The following is a 23,861-nucleotide window of genomic DNA, read 5'->3' on the forward strand; positions in this document are numbered from 1 at the left end:
AGCAAGACTGTTCTCAGGATCGACACATAACCGCAGTGTATGAGCTGCAATAATATGCGTTTTATCTGTTAGGGGACTGTACAGTTCAGGGATTCCAGCAGTAATAGTGTCATCTTCACCTGATGCCAAGGCACCGCATGTGTCAGACAATGTAATCGCTATTGCTGTCGAATGTGTACTGCTGCACTGTTGTAAGTGAATCGGGCGCTGCACGGGTGCTGTGTTTGAACGAATTTTTCGTCCTACAGTGATAACAAACCACTAATAGTGCGATCATTGTCAACACTGTCTTGGGGCAGCTGGGCTGGCTGAGCGCGGGTAGGCTAACAGTATCGAGCATGCGTACATAAGTGTGATTACATGGCCACTAAAAAGTCAGCTCTACTAGCAACACTCTTACAGTTAACATGCGCTGGACACGACATTGATATGAGGGGTGCTTCACTTGCTGCACGAACTGAAGCCTGCAGGGCCGCTGCTCGTCCGGAGACGCAACAGTTCGGAGCAGCGTCTCCGGAGCTGCTGCACGCTCGCAATGCTTGTTCAGTGAAATAAGAGGCGACAAAGCATCCCCAATAGGATGAGCCATCCTGTTAGCATATTTGAGGTGCGGCTGAGGATAATTTTCTTCAATAGTGCGTTGAAGTGTTTTCTGTTCTATTTTATACTAACTGACGTATTTTTGTCGATGAAATTTTGGTGTGTTGCGAATTTCATCAACTTCAGCTCGGGTAATGTTGCGACAGGAGACGAAGGTAGGAGCTTGCAATAGCGGGGAGGAGAGGGGTTACACGACTATAATGATTTGCAACTGAAAACTCATTTCTGCGTCCCATGTACGCAATGTCTTCTGAATGGCTTACCACAAGCTTGCATATTTTTATTTATTTACTTTTACCTGTGTACCCCGTTTTTGTCTGCGTTTATGCTTATGCGCATTAATTCTGTAAAATGCTAAAAGGCACGTATATCCCCCCTTCCTATTGATGATGGCAACCTTCGTAAATTGTGGGATGGCCATTGAGGGGCACGAGCATCCAGCTGCCGACTTATCCCGTGAAAACGTATGCAGCTCGCCGTTACATTAACCATTTGCTGGGCCCTTTCGCGGTGCATGATAAACGTGCATGAGTGTGGCATCTCAAAAAGGCAATCGAAGCACCCAGATCACCACTCGAGTGCATAGGCCGCTTGCCGCACAAGCCGGCCTTCCTCCTAGTTCTCATCACCCCGTAAAGGTGGCGCCACTGCAGCCGGCTCCGGTCGCGCAGACTCCATGACCTGCCCCGCTGACGTCACGCCGCCCTGGAGCCGAGGACGCCGGTGAGTGCGAGGTCCACAGTCGTGCGAGAACACCTCGAGCGGCAGCAGACTGCGCTTGCCATGACGCTGTGTGGGCAGGTGACGATGCTGCTGTTTCTGCTGCTGGCCTGGGTGGCGCCGCTGCGGGCAGACCTCTCCACCCCAGGGTCGGCCTGCTGATGCCACGCGTTGTACCGCCCCAAGTAAGAGATGTGGGCTCTGATGGGTATGTGCACCGCTGTGGCGTTAACGCTCCCGCGATGGCGTGATCTCAGAAATATTTGCTCTGTTTTTTTTCGTGTGAATTACCAGCTTCATCAAACGCTTTGTTCTAAAAAGTTCAGCACGCAGGCTTCTGCAATTTGTAAACGGCCTCCGCAAATTCAAAGATCTTGTTTGTCATAGCCCTCGGGTAATAAACTTCTTTGTCGAGGTTGTTTGGGTATCACTTTAGTTCAATTACTCGATAAACTATGTTGTTTCGACATGTGCCATTTTCTTCGCCCTTTTATGCCGCAGCTAGGACCACAGCTAGGAACACAGCTAGGACGATGATATTCTATTTTTCCGATGCATATAACGTAAAGCGAGCCCGCACGCGCAAAGGAAGAAACCTTCACGGAAATAATATTTGACTTTGCACTACCTGGTTTGTCATGTCCTGGATCGCGTCAAAACTTGATATCTGGTGAGGGTAACGAGAACTATCCCACGTCACTTGTTTTGTTTCTGTACCAACTTTGCTCCTTGACACTATGGGCTGGGGTTTATGCACGGAAGGCTCGAGCCGTATGACCTAATTTGACTTGTCATAAGCTGCGGACGCAGGCGGGCTACTTGTGGCGTTTGACAGCGCGCCACGGCTTATACAATACCGCCTCCCTGCTGTTTCAATGGTCAAAGGTCCATTGCAATGACGTTTAGTGCGAGCAGCATTAGCCCGATGCAAGAGGTCGAAGGTCCATTGCAATGGCGCTCAGTGCGAGTAATATCAGCCCGATGCAGTTATGTGCGTGTTACGCACATAGCGCCGTCGAGGGTTAATGCTTAACTTACACGAAAAGGCGGCGGCCATGACTCGCTAGCCTCCAGTTGTTCTTTGCCCACGTTCGCTTTGAACTCTTGCTTGCTAAAACTGTTGTTATCTCTGGCAGAGTACAGTTTCTACCTTGGTGTGATGCCGCCTCAATTATAAGGACACTTCTGCTTTCAGTCATAGATCCGACGCGTCCAATTTGGTCGGTGATACCAGTTTTCTCGAAATCCTTCAGAATGGCCAAGAATTTCGCTTTGATATAGCCGTTCCGACAGAATAAATGTAATTCAGACCTCCAGCTCACCGTGCACGGCATTCGGACCTCCTGCTCACCACGCACGGCATTCGGACCTCCTACTCACCATGCACGGCATTCGGACATCCTGCTCACCATGCACGGCATTCGGGCTCCTGCTCATCATGCACGGCATTCGGACCTGGTGCTCACCATGCACGGCATTCGGACCTGCTGCTCACCATGCACGGCAGTTAACGCAAATTATGGCCCAAAGCGTCGGGAACACTTTTGCCTCGTTCATCCCGTCCAGTGGCAGGATTTTCAGCTGGCGATGTGAATAGAGACGGTTGTTAGGATCGGTGGGATGGTCTGACCTTGGTCAGTGAACTGCTCTACACGACGAACATACCTTTCCGTGGATTGGTGAGCTTCCAGCTACGACAAAAGACAACTAGAAAAATAAACGGCTCAAAACGTCCAACAGCCATGTACCATTCCAATTGCCACAATATTACTAGCAGTGATGTGGCTAGACAGACGCATTGATCGTGTTCTGCGAGCTTGTAAAAGCAACATTACAACAAAAGTTGTTAGGTTTTGCTATTGAAATGTATATTAAATTGTCTTTACTCTTCACTGCGTTATCCCAATCACTGTGCACATTGTCCTCAACCACTTCAGTTACTCAAGATGTTATTTATAATTCGGAATGATAACAGCTGGCACCGTCATCGCGACCAACTAATTTGTCTTAGTCCATGTATGATTAGCTCAAAAATTTGTGGCCCTCGTTCTGCCAACTTTGAAATTTGTTTTAAAAGTTTTAAAATCCCTGAGAATATCCAGAGGGCCGCATAACATGGCGAATTTTAATTCATTAGGGGCATGACTTCCTGGAAACTCTACGAGTACTGGAAAACAGCACACCACAATGGCGTGAGACATCTTCAGCAAACAAAATTTATTGCACATGCTAACCACCACACCAACGATACAACAGGGGACTCGAAACAGGAAACTGAGAATGTACTTTATCATCGCGTTCTATCATTTTGCGGTGAATTCTCACCGACTATGGTGTGAAAGGAATACCACATCGGAGAGGTTGTAGAAACGGTCGGTCAGCAGCAACTTAGAAAGTGTCGATCGCGGATCTTGATGTTGGATATAGAGTGTCGGCTCTAATCTGCGTCTCACACTAGAATAGTTACTAACCAACCTAGTGCAGCCCAAGAGCCTTGTTCCTCTGTGACCAATTACCTACAACGTAAATTTGTCGCATAAATATAAGTTTATATATATTATATATATAACAATAAAAATATACAAATGATCGTTTATATATATATATATATATACATATATATTGTAGGTAGGTTATTTTCAGCAGAAAAACCTTATCTTGTAAATCATAACCATCGACCCGTTGCTATGGAACCTCTTGCTGCGCTACGGTTGTCGTGGTCTCACCTGTCTACAGTTTCCTTAGGTGCGGACCGCCCTGCAACGGCGGGCTCAAACGCAGGAGAATACTTCCGGCTGATTCGGTGGACTGGTCCCGGGGTCTTTGCCCTCTGACACCTAACTCGGTGGACTGGCCTCTGGGTCTCTGCCCCGTGGCACCTAACTCGGTGGACTGGCCTCGGGTCTCTGCCCCGTGGCACCTAACTCGGTGGACTGGCCTCTGGGTCTCTGCCCCGTGGCACCTAACTCGGTGGACTGGCCTCTGGGTCTCTGCCCCGTGGCACCTAACTCTGCGGACTGGCCTCTGGGTCTCTGCCCCGTGGCACCTAACTCTGCGGACTGGCCTCTGGGTCTCTGCCCCGTAGCACCTAACTCTGCGGACTGGCCTCTGGGTCTCTGCCCCGTGGCACCTAACTCTGCGGACTGGTCCCGGGGTCTCTGCCCTGTGGCACCTAACTCGGTGGACTGGCCTCTGGGTCTCTGCCCCTGGCACCTAACTCTGCGGACTGGTCTCTGGGTCTCTGCCCCGTGGCACCTAACTCTGCGGACTGGTCCCGGGTCTTTGCCCTCTGACACCTGACTCGGTGGACTGGCCTCTGGGTCTCTGCCCCGTGGCACAACTCTGCGGACTGGCCTCTGGATCTCTGCCCCGTGGCACCTAACTCTGCGGACTGGTCTCGGGGCCTCTGCTCCCCGACACCTGATTCTGTGTACAAGTCACAGGACTCCTGTCCCCTGACACCGGATTCTGTGGACAAGTCACAGGACTCCTGCCCTCTGACAAACCGGATTCTGTGGACAAGTCACAGGACTCCTGTCCTCTGACACCTGATTCTGTCGAACAGTCCCAGGGCTCCTGTCCTCTGACACCTGATTCTGTGGAACGGTCCCAGGGCTCCTGTCCTCTGACCGTGGACCGGTCCTGCGGTACCTATGCGTGGAAGTATATCGAACACCGTCCGCCCTATCCGCACCGGACTGCCGAGTGCCGGATACTGTCCGAGAACGGATCCCGTGCCACCGGTCCGGGCCGGATCCTTGTGGTCCGTTGGATCAACCCTTGCCGTATCCAGCTGAGCCGATTCAAGCCCGGTGTTGGCGTGCTCGATGCGTGACAGCGTGACAGCGTGACGTGACGATCAGGAAGCGGAGCATGAGCCGAAGCCCGCTCCGCTACGCGACGCTTACGCCCCCACCCGTTGTTTACAGCCGGAGACGTACTTCTGCACCTCGCTGAAGCTGGAGGAGGATAAGGATCTGTATGTCGGTAAGGGCGGTGTATGCATGGGACGGTCGATGACGGTAAAAGATTGGTGCGATAGCGCGTCGTGATCTCCCTAGCGCCGTCTAATTGCTAGTCACGTGTTACAATGGATGTGTTACCCTGGAGACCCGCATGTCTGGATCCTTTTCACTTTAGGCCACCGATGAGGAGGATAGTGCTGATGATAAGAATCGGTGTGGGTTAGGATCGCGCGAATATGGAACAGCATGTGATTGTAACATTAGTTGTGCGGTGGGATGGCGTTGTCTCCTTTGCGCTGTCCAGTTATTCGTCGCGTTTGACACTGAATACGCCCAGCGTCATTCCGTTCCTCATCTGCTAGTGTGTTCCTGAGCTCGGGACGCGAGAGGGGAGCACAGCAGCCCTGCGGTCGTTGACCGACAGAGGTCGGCGGGATCACTGGCGCGGCCCCGAGACCTCCATCGGAGGTGCGAGAGAGAGAGACGCGGGACACAGTCCGTCCTGCGGTCGGTGACCGACAGAGGTCGGCTGGGTCACTGGCGCGGCCCCGAGACCTCCATCGGGGAGCGGGAGGTGACGCGGTCACACATCCGTCCTGCGGTCGGTGACCGGCTGGGGAGGCCGGCGCGGCACGGCCCCGAGACCTCCATCGGAGGAGCGGGAGGGTGACGCGGGCACACAGTCCGTGCTGCGGTCGGTGACCGGCTGGGGAGGCCGGCGCGGCACGGCCCCGAGACCTCCACCGGAGGAGCGAGAGGGTGACGCGGGCACACAGTCCGTGCTGCGGTCGGTGACCGGCTGGGGAGGCCGGCGCGGCACGGCCTCGAGACCTCCATCGGAGGAGCGGGAGGGTGACGCGGGGTCACAGTCCGTGCTGCGGTCGGTGACCGGCTGGGGAGGCCGGCGCGTCACGGCCCCGAGACCATCCATCAGGAGGAGCGGGAGGGGTGACGCGGGGATGCAGTCCCGTCCTGCGGTCGGTGACCGACGGAGGTCGGCTGGGTCACTGGTGCAGCCCCGAGACCTCCATCGGAGGAGCGGGAGAGTGACGCGGGGACACAGTCCGTCCTGCGGTCGGTGACCGGCTGGGGAGGTCCTCGGCGTCGGCACGGCCCGAGACCTCCACCGGAGGAGCGAGAGGTGACGCGGGCACACAGTCCGTCCTGCGGTCGGTGACCGACGGAGGTCGGCTGGGTTCACTGGCGCAGCCCCGAGACCTCCATCGGAGGAGCGGGAGAGTGACGCGGGGACACAGTCCGTCCTGCGGTCGGTGACCGGCTGGGAGGCCGGCGCGGCACGGCCCCGAGACCTCCACCGTAGGAGCGAGAGGGTGACGCGGGCACACAGTCCGTCCTGCGGTCGGTGGACCGACGGAGGTCGGCTGGGTCACTGGCGCAGCCCCGAGACCTCCATCGGAGGATCGGGAGAGTGACGCGGGGACACAGTCCGTCCTGCGGTCGGCTGACCGGCTGGGAGGCCGGCGCGGCACGGCCCCGAGACCTCCACCGGAGGAGCGGGAGGGTGACGCGGGCACACGGTCCGTCCTGCGGCTTCGGTGACCGGCTGGGGAGGCCGGCGCGGCACGGCCCCGAGACCTCCACCGGAGGAGCGGGAGGGGTGACGCGGGCACACGGTCCGTCCTGCGGTCGGTGACTCGGCTGGGGAGGCCGGCGCGGCACGGGCCCCGAGACCTCCATCGGAGGAGCGAGAGGGTGACGCGGTCACACAGTCCGTGCTGCGGTCCGGTGACCGGCTGGGGAGGCCGGCGCGGCACGGCCCCGAGACCTCCATCGGAGGAGCGAGAGGGTGACGCGGGCACACAGTCCGTCCTGCGATCGGTGACCGGCTGGGGAGGCGGCGCGGCACGGCCCCGAGACCTCCACCGGAGGAGCGGGAGGGTGACGCGGGCACACGGTCCGTCCTGCGGGTCGGTGACCGGCTGGGGAGGCCGGCACGCAGCCCCGCACGGGCGGACGACGCCGGCCGTCACCGTTAGCCGCCGCCCACCCTGCCAGTCACGGCGCACGCAGGCGGCGCCGCGGCACCGGCGGGGCCGCCGCCGGGTCGCGATCCGCGCCGCTCCGATGCGCGTCGCCGACCCGTGGTCCCCGCCTAAGCGGCACCGCACGGCGCCGGAGAGTGGCGAAACACGGCCGGCGAACGTGGGTCAAAGGCGTGCAGAAAGAGAACGGCGCCGGCCCACAACCGGGAGGCGTGCAGAAGGAGAACCGCCGACTGGAGCCGGCGGGGCCATAATAACACTGAGGACTCCCTATGTGGAAGTGGGTCACGATTCAGGATGGCAATGCTTGGATTGGAATAAAAATATCATAGGAGGAAAAACCTAGTGGTAGATTTAGTTTTGCAGCTCATTTGAGTGCAGGTCATGCACCGTAACATTGTTCTAAAAGCGAACTGTTACGCACCATGTTTGCTGCCGCCACCGAAGGAGAGGCACATGTGGGTCCTTGATCCCGCGTATCTATTTATTATTATTCATTCTGGCTTGGCTCTCACCTAAGCTGCAGCAGCATCTGATCTCCGGTTCCAGACAGTGACTGCTTTGGAATTATTGCAGCGGTAATCTTGTTTACGCTGCAACGCGACAAGACCTTCTCCCTCTGTTTTTTCGCATTGTCTACTTTCATTACTGCGGTCTCAGTGGAGGGGCAGGATGGTGCTTCGGGCCCACACTAGCAATCCTGACACTCTTCGGGTCCCTGCTACCTTGACACACTTCAAATCAGGCAATTCAGACTAGCGGCACATCCACCGGCATACCAGGACATACATCATGCTGCATCCCTGCACCATTTCGTTTCACCGGGGACATGCTGCAAGCATTAGTCATGACTCGCCCTCAATGCCGGACTAGCCCCCCCCCCCCCCCACACACACACACTCCCCGAGCACTCTCACAGTGCTGGATCAGGTTCCCGTTGCGGGGAAGATTCTGCGTCAGAGGCGACCCCGCATGGCCGTAGTGCCACCAGTCTCTCCCTCGGTTCCGTAGACCCGCAGCAGTCCGCGATGGCCTACAGAGTCTCAGTCTGACCACAGCAAACTAGACCGGAGGCGTAGTTTCGGCATGATTCCATCACTTAGCGCCAGGTCTGCAGCTGTTTATGCGCGGTGTTTTCTGGAGGCTTTTCAGAACGTAACGCACCATCACCGCCTCGTTATAACTCGTCACAGCCTTGCACGTCTCATCAACAGTGCAGTGGGTCACCTGACGCGAGTGTGTCGCTCCCGTGAACTGGTGTGTCAGGTCAGTGACCAACATCTCGTCCCGAAAGTGGGGTCAGGTCAGTGACCAACGCCTCGTCTCGGTAGTGAGGTCAGGTCAGTGACCAACACCTCGTCTCGGTAGTGGGGTCAGGTGAGCGACGAGCACCTCGTCTCGGTAGTAAGGCCAGGCCAGTGACCAGCATCTCGTCTCGGCATTGAGGTCAGGTCAGCCACCCTCACCTCATCTCGACAGAAAGGTAGTGACCAGCACCTCGTCTCGACGGAGCGGCAGTGACCAGCACCTCGTCTCGGCATTGAGGTCAGGTCAGTCACCATCACCTCGTATCGACAGAGAGGTAGTGACCATCACCTCGTCTCGACAGAGCAGTTAGTAACCAGCACCTCGTCTCGGCAGTGAGCTTCGAGCCAAACGCGACAATGGAGGACGGCTCACCACATGCTGTTGTACGGCTGCGAGCCTGCCCGGCCTGACGGAGGCCGTCTGGAACTGCGGAGACATGGCCAACCGTGACCCGGCCAAGAGGACCGGCCCTGTCTGCCGCGGGCCGATCACAGGTCAGTCTCACGTCACAGGGCACGAGTCAGGCTGGGGGCACAGGTCACAGATCAGTCTCGGGTCACAGGTCACAGGTCAGTCTCGAGTCACAGGTCACAGGACAGTCTCGGATCACAGGTTACAGGTCAGTCTCGAGTCACAGGTCACAGGACAGTCTCGGATCACAGAGCCTTCACACGAACCGTCCAGAGCCTTCGCACGAATTAAAAAGAGTGACAATTAACGAATTAATAAGAGTGACATTTCATCGCAAAATCACCCGCTGTTGACATCAGTCATAGCTCACAAATCACAATTGTAAATCACAGACGAATATGGGACCTCCAACCGTTGATTAGATTCGTCCCAGGTCACAGAGCACCGGAATTAGCACGAACCCGCGTTCATAGACCATAGCGCGCCTCACGCTGTTGCGCTAACGGTGCCAGTTCCCGGCAGACTTTATACCGGAGGTCGCCGACGCAGCACTAATCCCCAAATAAGCGACCTCGCACGGCTTACACGACGACCGATGCTTATCGATGGGTTGTCCGGTATGTGCACACCAGGCAGGATAGGTTATGGGTGCTCTGGCACGTGCATGCAGTCAGGACAGGTCACAGGTGCTCCTACACGTGTACGCCAGGCAGGACAGGTCACGGGTGCTCTGACAAGCATGCGCCAGGCAGAGCAGGTGACGGGTGATCTGACATATTGACAAATATGCACCAGGCGGGGCAGGTCAGGGTGCTCCGACACATGTGCACCAGACTGGACAGGTCACAGGTGCACCGGCACGTGTGTGCTAGGCGAGACAAGTCACGGGTGCTCTGATACATGGGTGCCAGGCAAGACAGGTCATAGTGCCGGCTACACCAAATCAAAATTATTGGTCATTCTGAAGAATTTCGAGAGAACTGGTATCACCGACCAAATTGGACGCGTCGGATCTATGACTGAAAGCACAAGTGTCCCTATAATTGAGGTGGCATCACACCAAGGTAGAAACTAAGGTTTTGAGTGCCGGCCGCAATACACGGCGCCGCAGCGGCTCTACGGCTGACAGGCCTGACGACGCCGGCGTCACCACGGCTATCGCCGTCGCAGCCGCGCTCTACCCACGCTGATACGTTGCGTGATGTAGGCCGGTCTGTGCTGTTCGGACGCGCAAGTCGCTAAAATCCCGGGGATCATGGACAGATGCACCAGAATGATCACGAATGTCTGCAGATGGTCATCTGGCTGGTTGGCTGAAAACTGAGTCTTTGTACATTTGTCGGCCCTTGTTTCTTCACCTTCGTTTTAGAACCTTGAAATCATTATAAGATTACGTTTGACAAGGACGTGATTCCTCATATGGACGCATTTCACAAGCCATTATCACTTTTGTGGACAGATATGCCTTGTGCTCCACTTCATACTCGCTGTAGCTGCAAAACCTTGTTTGCATACCAGCTGCCAAACCATGGTTGATTGGTTAATTCAGCCTATTACTCCTCTATCGTCCTAAAGTACAAGGCTGCCGGTGCGATTTAGGTCTTTTGGCAGCAAGTATATTCCACGACAGTGTAATGCACTGTTGCTGAATCTTCCCAATACGTGACCTTCTTTCTACGGTCTTTGTGATGTGGGAATTCCTTCAGGTGGAAACACATTTGACTTATCACATTCTCGTCCTCAGCAGTGCTCCACACTGTCGTCCGTCGATTAATGGTCTATACAGATTAAGATGATCTGTACAGACCGGTAATCTAATGGGGATGAGGTCCAGTTGAGGGGCATTCACATTTTTCTTGCGGGGGGGGGGGGGATTCAGACCAATGCCAAGCTAATTCTTGTCTTCGTATCAGCAGGGCCGCTCAAGTAAACTGACTTGATAAATTGTGCACAGCGGTGGTAGTGAATGGGAATGGAATCGAATGTAGAATATGTATGTTCTTTCTATGCATCGTTGTCGTAAATGTAAAAGGAAGCAAAGGCTCCTCCGCCACTTATCACTGAAACGAACCGCGGACAGACGGTCCCACGGCCACAGCACACTATATTTCACTCTCGATCGCGATTGAAGGACCCGCCCAATCATTACAAATGCAGTTGATAACCTATCTTTGCAGGCATTTAGAGTGAACTTGAGTCTCTTTTCCCAAGTTGAACCGGCTGCTCCCACTGAAAGGTCTCAGTGTAAAATGATATATAGCTGCATTCACTGTCTTCGGGCTGGCGCTGTGCGACCGACGTGATACGTGCATGGTTTCGCTCGTACCGCTTCACTGGTGTCGCAGGTGATCTACGCGTGGGCGAAGAATGCGCCCAAGCTCGTGCTGCCGAAGGGCGTTGCATTCCGCCTTGGGAATAAAACAGACGTCAAATATCTCACCTTGCAAGTTCATTACGCGGACGTCACATTATCCAAAGGCAAGTGCTGTGCAACAAGCAATTCCTATTTACAACGAAATCCGTCTAGTATGGTTTTAGTATGGTTTTTAGTAGTATCCGCACAGATTTCATAACATGAGCTGTTGGCAACGGTCAGGCACGATATTGAAACAAAATTCTATTTTGTATCAGCAGCGGCTTACTCAACGTCTCAGGCTGAATCAAGTGCAGCTCGTAAGACGTGAAGGCTGACATCAGTCTCGTTGACCTCGGCCGAGCACTTTTTTAGCTTACATATGGAAAAACAAAAGACGACTCTGGCGTGTTCCTCACATACACAGAAACTTCGTGCGTATCGCAAGAAACAATCAACTTCTTAAGATATCGTTCATCCGCACGTATGCTTCAGCTCACCCTTGGAGTACCTCAAAGATAACATTTGCGCGTGGGTTCCCACAGGCAAAGTAGTCATCGGAAATGACTGAGCAATACAAGCACACAGTTCGTTAGCCTCGACCACAACCGCAACGTACTTGCCGTTGGCCGCAGCCTAACCACTCCTTCCAAGCCGCAGCTGAAGTCCAGTGAAGCGTTCTGCTGAGCTAGCTGGCCATCTGCCTGTTCTCAAGCATCGCTCCCACAGGCAGCCCAAGTCAGCAGGCGTCCTTCTGATGGGCACTGGCGGCTACATCTTCCCGTACTCGCAGGCGCACATGGAAACCGCCTGCGACATCGCCGAGGACAAGGTCATCCACCCATTCGCCTTCCGCACGCACACGCACGCGCTAGGTACGTGCGAGCCGCGCCGCTGGCCGCCCGGCTGCTGGCGACGGACCACGTGCTCACTGCTCGAGGGCTTGACGAGAACACGCCTGTATGCGCCTGTCCAGCCGGATGGAGCAATGCGTTAACTGTGCGTGCACACAGAATCATGCGTACTTGGTTTTGGTTTCCCTTTTTTCTAATAGTATAGTTTTGCTCGGGACATACTATGTGACGTTCTTGCTATCACTCCCGGCGGCCGGCCAGGACTGAATACACTGCTCTCCAGTCAGCTATCACTCCCGGCGGCCGGCCAGGGACTGAGTACACTGCTATCCTGGTCAGCTACCACTCCCGGCTGCCGGCCAGGACTGAGCACTACTGCTCTCCAGTCAGCTATCACTCCCGGCGGCCGGCCAGGACTGAGCACACTGCTCTCCAGTCAGCTATCACTCCCGGCGGCCGGCCAGGACTGAGCACACTGCTATCCTGTCAGCTATCACTCCCGGCGGCCGGCCAGGACTGAGCACACTGCTATCCTGTCAGCTATCACTCCCGGCGGCCGGCCAGGACTGAGCACACTGCTCTACAGTCAGCTATCACTCCCGGCGGCCGGCCAGGACTGAGTTACACTGCTCTCCAGTCAGCTTCACCCCCGGCGGCCGGCCAGGACTGAGCACACTGCTATCCTGTCAGCTATCACTCCCGGCGGCCGGCCAGGACTGAGCACACTGCTCTCCAGTCAGCTATCACTCCCGGCGGCCGGCCAGGACTGAGCACACTGCTCTACAGTTAGCTATCACTCCCGGCGGCCGGCCAGGACTGAGCACACTGCTATCCTGTCAGCTATCACTCCCGGCGGCCGGCCAGGACTGAGCACACTGCTCTCCAGTCAGCTATCACTCCCGGCGGCCGGTCAGGACTGAGTGCACTGCTCTCCAGTCAGCTATCACTCCCGGCGGCCGGTCAGGACTGAGAACACTGCTATCCTGTTAGCTATCACTCCCGGCGGCCGGCCAGGACTGAGCACACTGCTCTCCAGTCAGCTCGCGCCAGGGCAGCTTTGTTGCGAGCGCCTGAGCGGAATCGGCGCACACAGCGCGGCCCGGTTAGCGCTCCGAGCAGCTGGAAGGGTGGTCGGCGCACCACACCAGCCGCCACACGTGCCTCGCGCCCGCCGCCGGCACCGCGAGCTCCTAACTCTCTCAGGCTGGAGCTGGACCGTGACGTGGGGACGGGCCGCTGTCGGAAGGCGAGGTGGTGTCCGGCTGGCGTGTCCGCTACGCCGGCGGCCAGTACCAGTGGACGTTGATTGGCAAGATGAACCCGCAGCTACCGCAGATGTTATACCCGGTGCTGGACAACGTCACGCTGAGCCGCGGTGATGTCGTGGTACGTCTGCCCACGGCGGCGGGGAGAGAGGCTTGGAAGAGCAAGGAGAGCGAGGGAGCGGGTAACGTCCGCTCCGCGGTGACGCTGCGTAACAATAACGTTGTTTTGCCTTTAAGCGAGCTAGAGATACGAAACAAATGCGGGGATGTGGCGTGCCATGAAAGGAAGCCTTTCGGCATCTTTAAAGATTTTGCATGACTTACAGTCACAACTGAGCGTGACGTTGCGATAAACAAAATGTCTGCATCCAAAGCTGCGTTTCAGTTACGCTCCATTTAAACAGGCCTCAACCCCCACAAGTAACGTGATTTATGGATGGCCCCTGAGGGTCTTTATCGCTCATACCAATCACGTCTGTCTGGCCCTTTATCATTACAGTAATATGCAAGTTGAAGTGTAAAACAGCTGGCTCGTAAACCTTGTTAAGATCTTTAAGTGGGGGGCTTAAATGTTTGGAGTGATTTTATTTTGGGTATAGCTTGGGCTCCCTTTTCTACGAATAGTCTTCTGCGCCAATGAGTGTGGCTCAGCAAGCAGTGTGTTGCGAAAATCATAGCACATGTAAAGGGAACGTAACGGCTGCGAGCGCCCGCCCCACAAGTGGCCTGTCTACCGGCCGACCCGTCGTGCACTCGCCCCACAGGCGCCCTGTCTACCGGCCGACCCGTCGTGCACCCGCCCCACAAGTGACCTGTCTACGGGCCGACCTGTCGCTTGTCGTACGCCAGCCGTGGTGTGTGGCGCGGTAGGCAGCTCCGTGAGTTCGCCATCTCAGCGAGATGTTACGTTCACTGATCTCCGTGATTTCACATTTTCAGGCCGCCAGGTGTACCATGAGCAGCCACCGCGCCCGCGTCACCAAAGTCGGGTGAGTCCGTCCAAAAGCCGCATGTAGCCTAGCCTGCAAATGTTGAGTGTCTTCCGGCGAGGCGGTTTGAGATGAACAGCATATCGTCCAGCAAAAATACTGCGTAAGATCTGCTAGACGGGGTACACATCTGGACCCAAACCCGTGATGCGAGGAGTGAGCTGAGCTGGTGCGGGGATTGGAAGCCACTAAAAATAGTTTTGTAAGATTCTGCAACAGGCGTTGCGTCGAGCGTAGCCATGGCGTTGATCACACCTACGACCGGGCTGTACCGGCATCCGATCAGGCTGGACCGGCATCCGATCAGGCTGGACCGGCATTCGGGCCGCCCTCTCGGTGGCCGGCGTCACGTCACCTCGCCCGCCCGGCACTGCTCACACTCACACGGTTCATACGGCTCACACTCACGCGGCTTGCACTCAAACGGCTCACATGGCTCACACTCAGGCGGCTCACACTCAGGCGGCTCACACTCACACGGCTCACACGGCTCACACTCAAACGGCTCACACGGGTCACACTCACACGGCTCACACTCATACGGCTCACACGGCTCACACTCACGCGGCTCACACTCACATGGCGCACGTGGCTCACACTCACGCGGCTCACACTCACACGGCTCACATGACACACTCACAAGGCTCACACTCGCAGGGCTCACACTCACACGGCTCACACGGCTCACACGGCTCACACGTACACGGCTCACACTCACACGGCTCACACTCTCACGACTCACAAGGATCACACTGCTCGCACAGCTCACACTCCGCCACGTGCCGCAGGGCGACGGCGCGAGACGAGATGTGCAACTTCTACATGATGTACTGGACGGAGGGCACGCCACTGGCGCGCAGCAGCTGCTTCAGCTGGGGGCCGCCCTTCTCCTACTGGCACCGGCTGCCAATGGGGCTGCTACGGCTCTTCTCCTACCCGTGGCTCTCGCAGATCCCCGACGAGAACCGTGTCTCGACCATCGACGGCGAGGAGCTCCGCTCCTATCTGTTCGGCCGCATGCGCAACGACTAGCCGCTTGGCTGCCGGGTGTTCGATATGGGCGAATTGTGTTTCTGCGGCCGAGTGACGCACGACGGAGGCTTGGTCTTGGGCCGGAACCTGAGTGGAGATCGTGACATTTTAACTGACAGGGATGAGAGTCCGGTGTCTCAGTTTTGATACTTTGCTGCCCTTGCGATTTCTGGGTTAATTGGCAACGAACACGTGCTTGGTATCACAAAGCTGAGTGAACAGCCAGAGCTCTTGAACTGGTCGCAAGCATTTCTTGACGTTACGAATTGGAGTGAGCTTGCCCATGCCGTGAAGTATGCCAGTCATATTCGCAGCTTTTCACAGTGCTTCATTATATACAAGTGGAGGGCCATTTAAGCTTAAGCTAAATGTGACTTAAGTTTCAGGAATAGGCTGTACATTGGTTCTCCTTGTGGGCCGCCGTAATCACATGTCAGACGGATAGCATCACGTGTGTTAAGCACGTGAGCCAAGCACAGTCGAAAACAACGCCGCGTTTCCTTTTAACGTGTGGAAATGGCAGCGATGCACCGCATAGATCTGCTTGTGAGGCATGAATAACATGAGACAAATGTAGTGTAAGCCAGTCCCTGCCATTCTCGCTGAGGTGTGACGACATCAAGGCGCTGGAAGTCTGTAACTGACTAAGTGCAAAGGTCTTATGCCAAGTCATCGACCTCCCTTATATGAGGAGGTACTGGTTAAGCGACATCATAGAGCTTTCTTGGTCTAAAGTTTTGAAAACGCTTTTGAACTGTTTTCTTAAGAGGCTTTAGAACATGCCATACCGTTTGATAAGGAAGCGACTGTTTGCAATGGCACACAATCCCACTGGCATTTACTAAGCAAAACACGCTTATCAAACTAAGGAAAACTTTGTAATAATACACAAACCCGTTTATAGAAATGTGTCTTCATGCTTATAGAAATGTGTCCGATGCCCTCATTTCATCTAGCTTCTGGAATAATACCAGGCCATGGATCGGTGGAGCCTCGACGTGGATCGGCTGAGGGGGTCAGAATTATTGTTTGCACCGGTGTCGTGTGGAGAAAGGTGGGCTTTGATGACCATTTAATGCAATAATTGTCCAACGATGACTATATACAGGCAAGCAAGCCCTCTGTTAGCAATGCATGCTTATCAACGGGGACGCAGCCAGGATATAGGGGCTGTTTTTGTCACGTTTGCGTCAGATAAATCACCAACTCTTTCTTAAAAGTTTTGAGACGTTCTGGTAGGAAGATAGCTGGCATCATCATTGCGTGTGCGTGGCTAAGCGGTGTTGCGGCTGAGACTACCCAACCAGCACAATTTTCTGTACTGCCGTGAATTAAGTGGAGTTGCATCGCAGCGTTGAGTGAATATTTCAGTGAACAAGAGCTGCTGGATTGTCAACCAGTCTGCAGGATGGCAGGTCAAGATGCGCGCACAGAGCTGCCTCCCTATCTAAGGATGACGACGAATAAATCCAACCTTCAACTGCCGGAGAGGCCCGGTCGCGAAAGCATTAACTGTCGTTGCGCTCGATGGTCAAACTGTTGGAAAGGAAGACATCTGTCAGTCTCAAAATAACCTTTCATTTCCATCCTACTCGCATGCATAGGGCAATTTTGGCTTGCTGGTTGAATTTCTACCAATGTTTATATTTTGGCGATAGAATGTGTCATTCTGCTGTAGAAGTTGATGTTTTCATGATCAGAAATGCAGATTTTTACACCAGCATATATGACATAAATAAAAGAGGATGGCTGCCAACAATTTTAACCCGTACCCTGATTCGCCGCTTTTTGTGACACGAACTTGTGAAGGGCGGGGGGAGGATTTCCTGACGTTTGCAAACTAAGGAAGGTAAAGCCTCGAAAACAAAACAATCAAGCAGCAAACTGTCTTAAGCGAGATTCCGTGATTGGTAAGAAGTCTCATGTTGTTGACTGACCCCCACTAGACCAAGTTGTAAGTCAAATGTTCTTGAAAACCAAACATCAGCTTTGCATGTTCACAGAAAATAAACCATGCAGTACAGTGATATAGACCATAAAGAGGTGTGTCCCTGTTTTGATTATGAGCACAATAGCATCTAGTTTTATCTGTTTGGAGCCTATATTTATAACGAAGAGTTTTGTTCATGTGACATTGCCAACCCTCCGCGCGCGGTCCGCAGGATCGTCGCTTGCCACCCACCGCACCCGCCGGCCTTGAATCGTCTTGCAGTGGTCGTAAAAATACATAACTTCTCTGAAATCAGAATTGATTGGGGTGCTGTTTTGGTGTCAACACGCGCACAATGGATACCACAGAGGCTACCAAAGATTTAAGCAGGACTGCACAGTATGCCGCATTGGTATCCTCAGAAAACCGTAGGGGGGTGGGGGGGGGGGGTCGCATCACCTACCCTCCCCCTCCCGTCATGGTGAGTGACTTGTTCGGAAAGAGCTATCTGCCTGATGTGAAGTTAATGAAAAATTTCGATACAATTTAGTTGGGATACGGCCAAAGGCTCCCACCAGTCAAAACATGCCGCGCCAGGCTTGGAACACGCTTAAGGTACGGTGGATAGTTTAATGACGGCTGAGATGGGGCTCAAAGCACGCACGTGATTTTCGTATGGGACATGGCCTCGTGGCGGCCCGCATAATTGACGCCATTCCCATTGCCGCTCGCTACTGGTTTAAAATCTGCCATGCATTCTGCTGTCCTGGCTATCTAGGTCCTTCACTGTTTTTTTGCGGTCGAAAGTAAATCCTGCCAAAGATCGAGTTTAAACGTGAGGCCCCGGCAAGTCTCGAGGGTGGAAGAAAATCTCTGCCGCGATTGGGCTACCTCATTAGCTTAGAGCAGGTGCACCTGCTTTCTTAACACCAGCAGTTATCCTGACATTCGTTCAAGGGCAGTGTATGACTGAACGTCTCAGTTATGTGCATGATGTTGAAAATTGCAGTGATGAAAGAGATTTTCGGTGATGGGCTGATTACTGATGACGCTGCAGGACATGTACTGAATGACCATTCTGTCATAGGGTATCGCTTTGCGCTACTGGCGACAATTTTTCCTCCAAAAATTTGGCCGGCGTCATCACTTTTACCACCCCTGGTAACCTTTTAACATTCATTGAACGTCTTTACGGATGCAGCGGTGAATGTGGTGGAGGGCTTACCCCCCACGTAGATGCAATGATATTCATGTTTATGAGAGTTGCGATATATGGTTCGTTTGATTTTCGCAGCCTTGTGCCGCAGCAAAATATCTGCAGCGTGTCATCATAGCGGGTGTTCCTTCCCGAGATTGCCTCTCTTGTTATTGGGAGCATGTCTCTATGCCCTGGATATCTCAGGATTTGCTGCCCAAACCGTAAGCACAGCGACTCCTTCCTGTCTACAAGTGTTTCCATTTCAGAATCTGTAGTAGCTCTTGTTATACCCGCCAATGATTTTGAGAGCCCGCTTCTGTACTTGCTCAGTTTATTGGGCTTGGTGGCCGGTGAGCCCGGGATGAAAAACAGTCGCGGAGCATTCAAGCAGTGGTCGAACATATGTGATGTAAATTTTTACCATTTGATCCTGTGGTGAACGGAATTTCTTCATCAAGCGAAGCATATATAAAGCCTTCGAACCGCTCTCAACAATTTCATCAACATGTGCCTACCAACTCACATCGCTGGACAGTGTTACTGCTGCAGGCTTGGTACTGCTAACAATTGGTAAGCTGATCCCATTTATTGCGACGTCCGGGAGTATCAGGGGTTTCTTAGCAGTAAAAACGTGCATTGCCTGACAGTGTCAGGCTGACACTTCTCAGTATTAATCACCATCTTATTTGCAGCCATCCACATACTGATAATGCCTTCGACGCCCCCTTGCAAAGACCAGGTGGTGCAAGCGATGCGTCGCCGGTGAGCCCGTAATGAGAGCATTTCTTGTCCTTGGTATGTACAAATTTGATTGGGAGCGTGGCATTCAGCCCATAAGGCCGAATGTGGCCCTTGTATGGCTTATTCTTGGCGAATGGGCCTCCATGTGCGTGTAGCTATGTCTCACCGTTATATATTCTCCTTCATCCAATAGCCCTGACATGATCATGACGGGCCGAAAGACCTATAATCCAAACAACCTAATCTTAAACAGCCTAAACAACCAGCGGCCGGCGACGCGCGCTCAACCGCCGCACTCACGGTGGCCAGATAACGTCACTGGAGATAACGCGTGGATCGCTGGCGAGGTTCGGCTGAGTGGTGATTCTGTGGTCGACGAGCCTGCCGCCGGCTCGCTGGTGCGTGTCCGCTCGACAGCTCGAGTGGTGCTTCGTGAGGTAGTTCCAGCTGCTGGTCCGATGCAGTCGACCGAAGCTGGCGCTTCTGTCACGCAGAGCGTGCAGTAGTCGCTGCATGGCAGTCACGCGTGCACGTGTTAGTGCAGGTCATCCAGCGCAGGAATGGCTGCTGCTCTCGGCACAAGAGCCAGCCACTGTTGGCTGATTGGAGGGGTCGTGCTTGGAAAAGTTTGAGAGGTCAGCACGCTGGCCAGGAGCCCATCCGCTGTTGACTGGGGACGCATATGTTGACTTGCTGGGCACTCACGGTCACTCAGCGGCGCTCCATAAATCTTTTCCATTTGCTTTAAAGCGTGTGCGCAGCTGCTGGGCAGTCCTGTATGTTGACCTGCCGGGGCCCATGCAACAGCTATGGACTTCGGAGCCCGGCGCACTGACAAGGAACTCAGCTAGCCTCATCAGGATTGAAGTGTAGTGTTCCACATTTGTATGGGGTTTTAACCGAGATAGCCAGCTTAAAGATCATTCGGTGCAGTCCATGGCGTTGCCCTTCTTAGCACCTTAACCGCAGCACGCCTGCGGAGATTTGCAGACTGTTTCGCGCAGACTATTTCAAGGCCACCCAAAAATGTTATGCAAGATGCGATGACGCAATCAAACAACGAGATATTTAAAAACGTATTTACTCGTAACTCGTGCGTGTTGCTACCCCCCCCCCCCCCAAAAAAAAAACGCAGAAAAAATCAAGTTGGACTGTATCTTTGAGCGAAAGGCTGGATTGGAACAGCCCAGGACATGAGAGCTTGGTTCTAGCTGGCACGTGAAGCCGCCCCTCGGAAACCGTTGTTAGTCGGATGTTGTAAGCGGTGTTTCAGACGCGAACACAGCGACGCCTGGCGTTGCCGTTTCCATTGGCGGCGTACTGTCGGCGCCACTGCCAACACCAGGCAACGGAAGGTGGGCGAGCTAGGGCAGCCGTGTGTCGGGGAATCATGCCCCAAATGTCCTGTCAAGTCAATAAGTGCGGGCTTATAGTATTCTGGAGTGCATATTTCACCTCTGCAATTTTGGGTCTGCTTCTGGGAGCGGATTACCAGTTACATTAGAGACCTGCGTGGGCAAGATTTCCTATAAATAATGCACGCGTACCCATGGTGGCCTGAACCCACCGGCTATCGGCTTGTTACCAGTTAGAGCCATCCGTTACCTACTCTTTTGCATTTTTCCAGCATTCTAGTTCTGAAAGATGGGTAAATGTTAGGAAAACTCACATCCTCTTTTGCGGGGTTATTGCAACAGCAGCATGAATGGGGATAAGCATGACTGGAAAACGAAAGCAGAAACATTGTTAAGTATTTCTTGAAGCATGCATTAGACATTTCGTGAACGTGTTACCCATAACTACCCCTGCTCGTACCCATACTTTTGTCACAATGTTTCCGACTCGTCCTGTTACCCACTGAAGTTACGTACTGTAACACGAGCATTTGGGCCGTCATCATCACGGCGGTCATTACGCGGAAATGTGGGGAGGCGTTTGACTGAATCCGAGGTAATGCCATTCCGGCTGATGCTGAAATGTCTCTTACACGGTCGTTGCTGGTGCGCCTGGAGCACCCAAAATGGCATAGCCAACCATTGCATATATCTACCAGCCAGAACGGTTTAGCATGGCTTAAATGATTGCAGAGGTGGTTGCACAGCGAAGCATTACCGTGTCGCCCATGGGCAGCACTGCAATACGTTTCTTCATTCGGGCTCGGTTTGGTTTGGCGAACTTTCACTGCCACCGACGCAGGCTACACATCCCGAACGTTCTGTATAAGAGACCTTTTCGGACCCGATCACTCTAAAACATCCTGCGACAGTTCCGCTTGCATGTCATGCGCCGGCCGGTGACCCAGGACACTGCACTACAGCTGATGCTCAGCGATGGCAATGATGGGAAATGCAAATTAAAAAAAGACCCACATCGCGTTGCCTGAGAGGGAACAGTTGCATTCCCACGGTCTGCTATTTCAGGGCCTGCGACGCTCAGGCATGAACAGTACTAATCAGGAAGGGAGGAAACTTGACGGTAGACATCGTTCCGACAACAGTCCAGCCCGTAACCGTCCTGGAGTGGATGAAGTTCGGTCGACATGACCGTTAGGAAGGTCATTCGTTATTCCGAATTTAGCTAGGTATGTGGTTTGGGTGATGTGATCATACAGTGCAGTATACGCTGTTAATTTTTACCTTTCTCATCGATGACACAGCGTCCACTGAAGTGTTAGCTAACAGTCGTGCTGCATCCTCTCATCCGCTTTGAGTAATGATCGGTAAATCAAACAGTGGTGAAATCTACGCATGCACACACACACACACACACACACACACACACACACATATATATATATATATATATATATATATATATATATATATATATATATATATATATATATCACTGGTGCGCTCCCACCGCACAGAGAAACCTTTCTGAAGCCATCCCTCCCCTGATGGAGTTGCTGAGTGCGTTCGTGGCCGGGGCGTCTGTCGCGTCCTCCATGCCATGGTCCAGCTCCCGCCGGAGAATTGAGGACGCGCTGGAGGTCTGTGGAGCCGCTGCACGAGTGACGAGCGGCGTGACGTGCCGCCGACACGGCCCTCCCAGCTGCTCGGAGCGGGCTAACGGGCCGCCGAGGGCGCTGGCTCCACTCAGTTACTCGTGGTGGAGCTTCTCTGTGGCGAGCTTACTACAGGGAGGTGTGCTCAGTCGTGGTCCTACCAAGTGAAAATATAGCAACACTGACGTCACATCATATGCCCTACCCAAACCGGCTGTAAAGGGCAGACAGAAAAGTGGAAACTAATTGACTTTGACTCGCTGTGCAAGAGTACTTCATGCATTGGTACATCATATACCACATAATATGGTACATCATATACATCACATATTGCAGAATTATCCATGAATCGGACTACATTCGGTAATTGACAGTCATATATAGCGGGAAGCGACAGCAGACATTTTTCTACCTACATGGAGGTACAATATAATAACGGTTTGCTCTTTCCAGCCGTTGTCAGCATTTTCATCATCACTGTGAAACTGTGAAAGTCATGTTTAGCAGTGGACATGGGCGGTGTCAGATAAGATGGATGCGAGACAACTATTGTGATGCCGGAGTTGTGGCTAGTCTTGCGTCCATGCTGTAGCGGCCTAATCAGCAAGGAAATATCATCGATTACATCGTCAATCAAATCGTCACGAGAGACCAACCGACTGCCTGCGTCGCACAGGCCGTTGCCTACTTGGCTTGTACACCTTACAGTCGTCGTCGTCACCGTCTTTAGAGCGGCGTGACGTCATTAGTGGGCCAGGGAGCCGAGCGTGCGGGACCGGAGCCGGCCGCGGTGGCGCCACCTTTACGCAGAAGTAAGAACCAAGAGGAACGACGGCTTTGCGGCGAGCCCCGGGTACGAGCTAGTTTGGGGATCTGAGTGCTCGAAAGGCCATTCGGGATATTGCGTTTGTGTTCGTCATGGGCATCAACACCAATGAGTTCGGTGGGGCTCAGACCCCTGTAGCTTTTGAGGTCAACGGACTTTTTGTATGTTTTTTCCCCATGAAGCGACATCAAAACAGAAATTGACCCCAGTAGCGTTTAAGGCGCGGTTACGTTCATGCTGTTCGACGTTATTTGTTGCGAAATGGGCTGGATGTGGTAGAGCTGAGGGAAAGTTATAGTTTTTCGCAGGAAGAAGTTAAAGAACTGGTGTCTGCTCCACCAGTCACGCAAGTTTCGAAAGTCACCACATTCTTCACCCCGAGGCTGACACGAAACGTATTGAGCGAGACGCAACACAAACCATTTGTATGTTCTGCAGTGTCATGGGACGCAACGAAACATCTGCCATACAATTCCTGCTCTCTCCCGGTGAACATGATGTTACAACCAGCCTCTTTTATTTTCCTAACAAAGAGTGAGCCTTTGTTGCCTCAACAATGGCATGCGACTCATTACACAAAACCAGATTGCGTCATGACTAAAAAAAGCGTACTGTTGACAGTAATAAACTCAACGCGCTCATATCTATCATCCGTGTAC

The 23,861-nt window shown here is 53.7% G+C and overlaps 1 pseudogene; it reads left to right on the forward strand.

Moving 5' to 3' along the window:
• Window positions 1–1,471: 1,471 nt before the first annotated feature.
• LOC119103894 (peptidylglycine alpha-hydroxylating monooxygenase-like) lies at window positions 1,472–15,561 on the forward strand (annotated as a pseudogene).
• Window positions 15,562–23,861: the final 8,300 nt, after the last annotated feature.

The sequence above is a fragment of the Pollicipes pollicipes genome, unplaced genomic scaffold (assembly GCF_011947565.3).
Source record: "Pollicipes pollicipes isolate AB1234 unplaced genomic scaffold, Ppol_2.1 Scaffold_5724;HRSCAF=6776_pilon_pilon_pilon, whole genome shotgun sequence".
Lineage (NCBI taxonomy): Eukaryota > Metazoa > Arthropoda > Thecostraca > Pollicipedomorpha > Pollicipedidae > Pollicipes > Pollicipes pollicipes.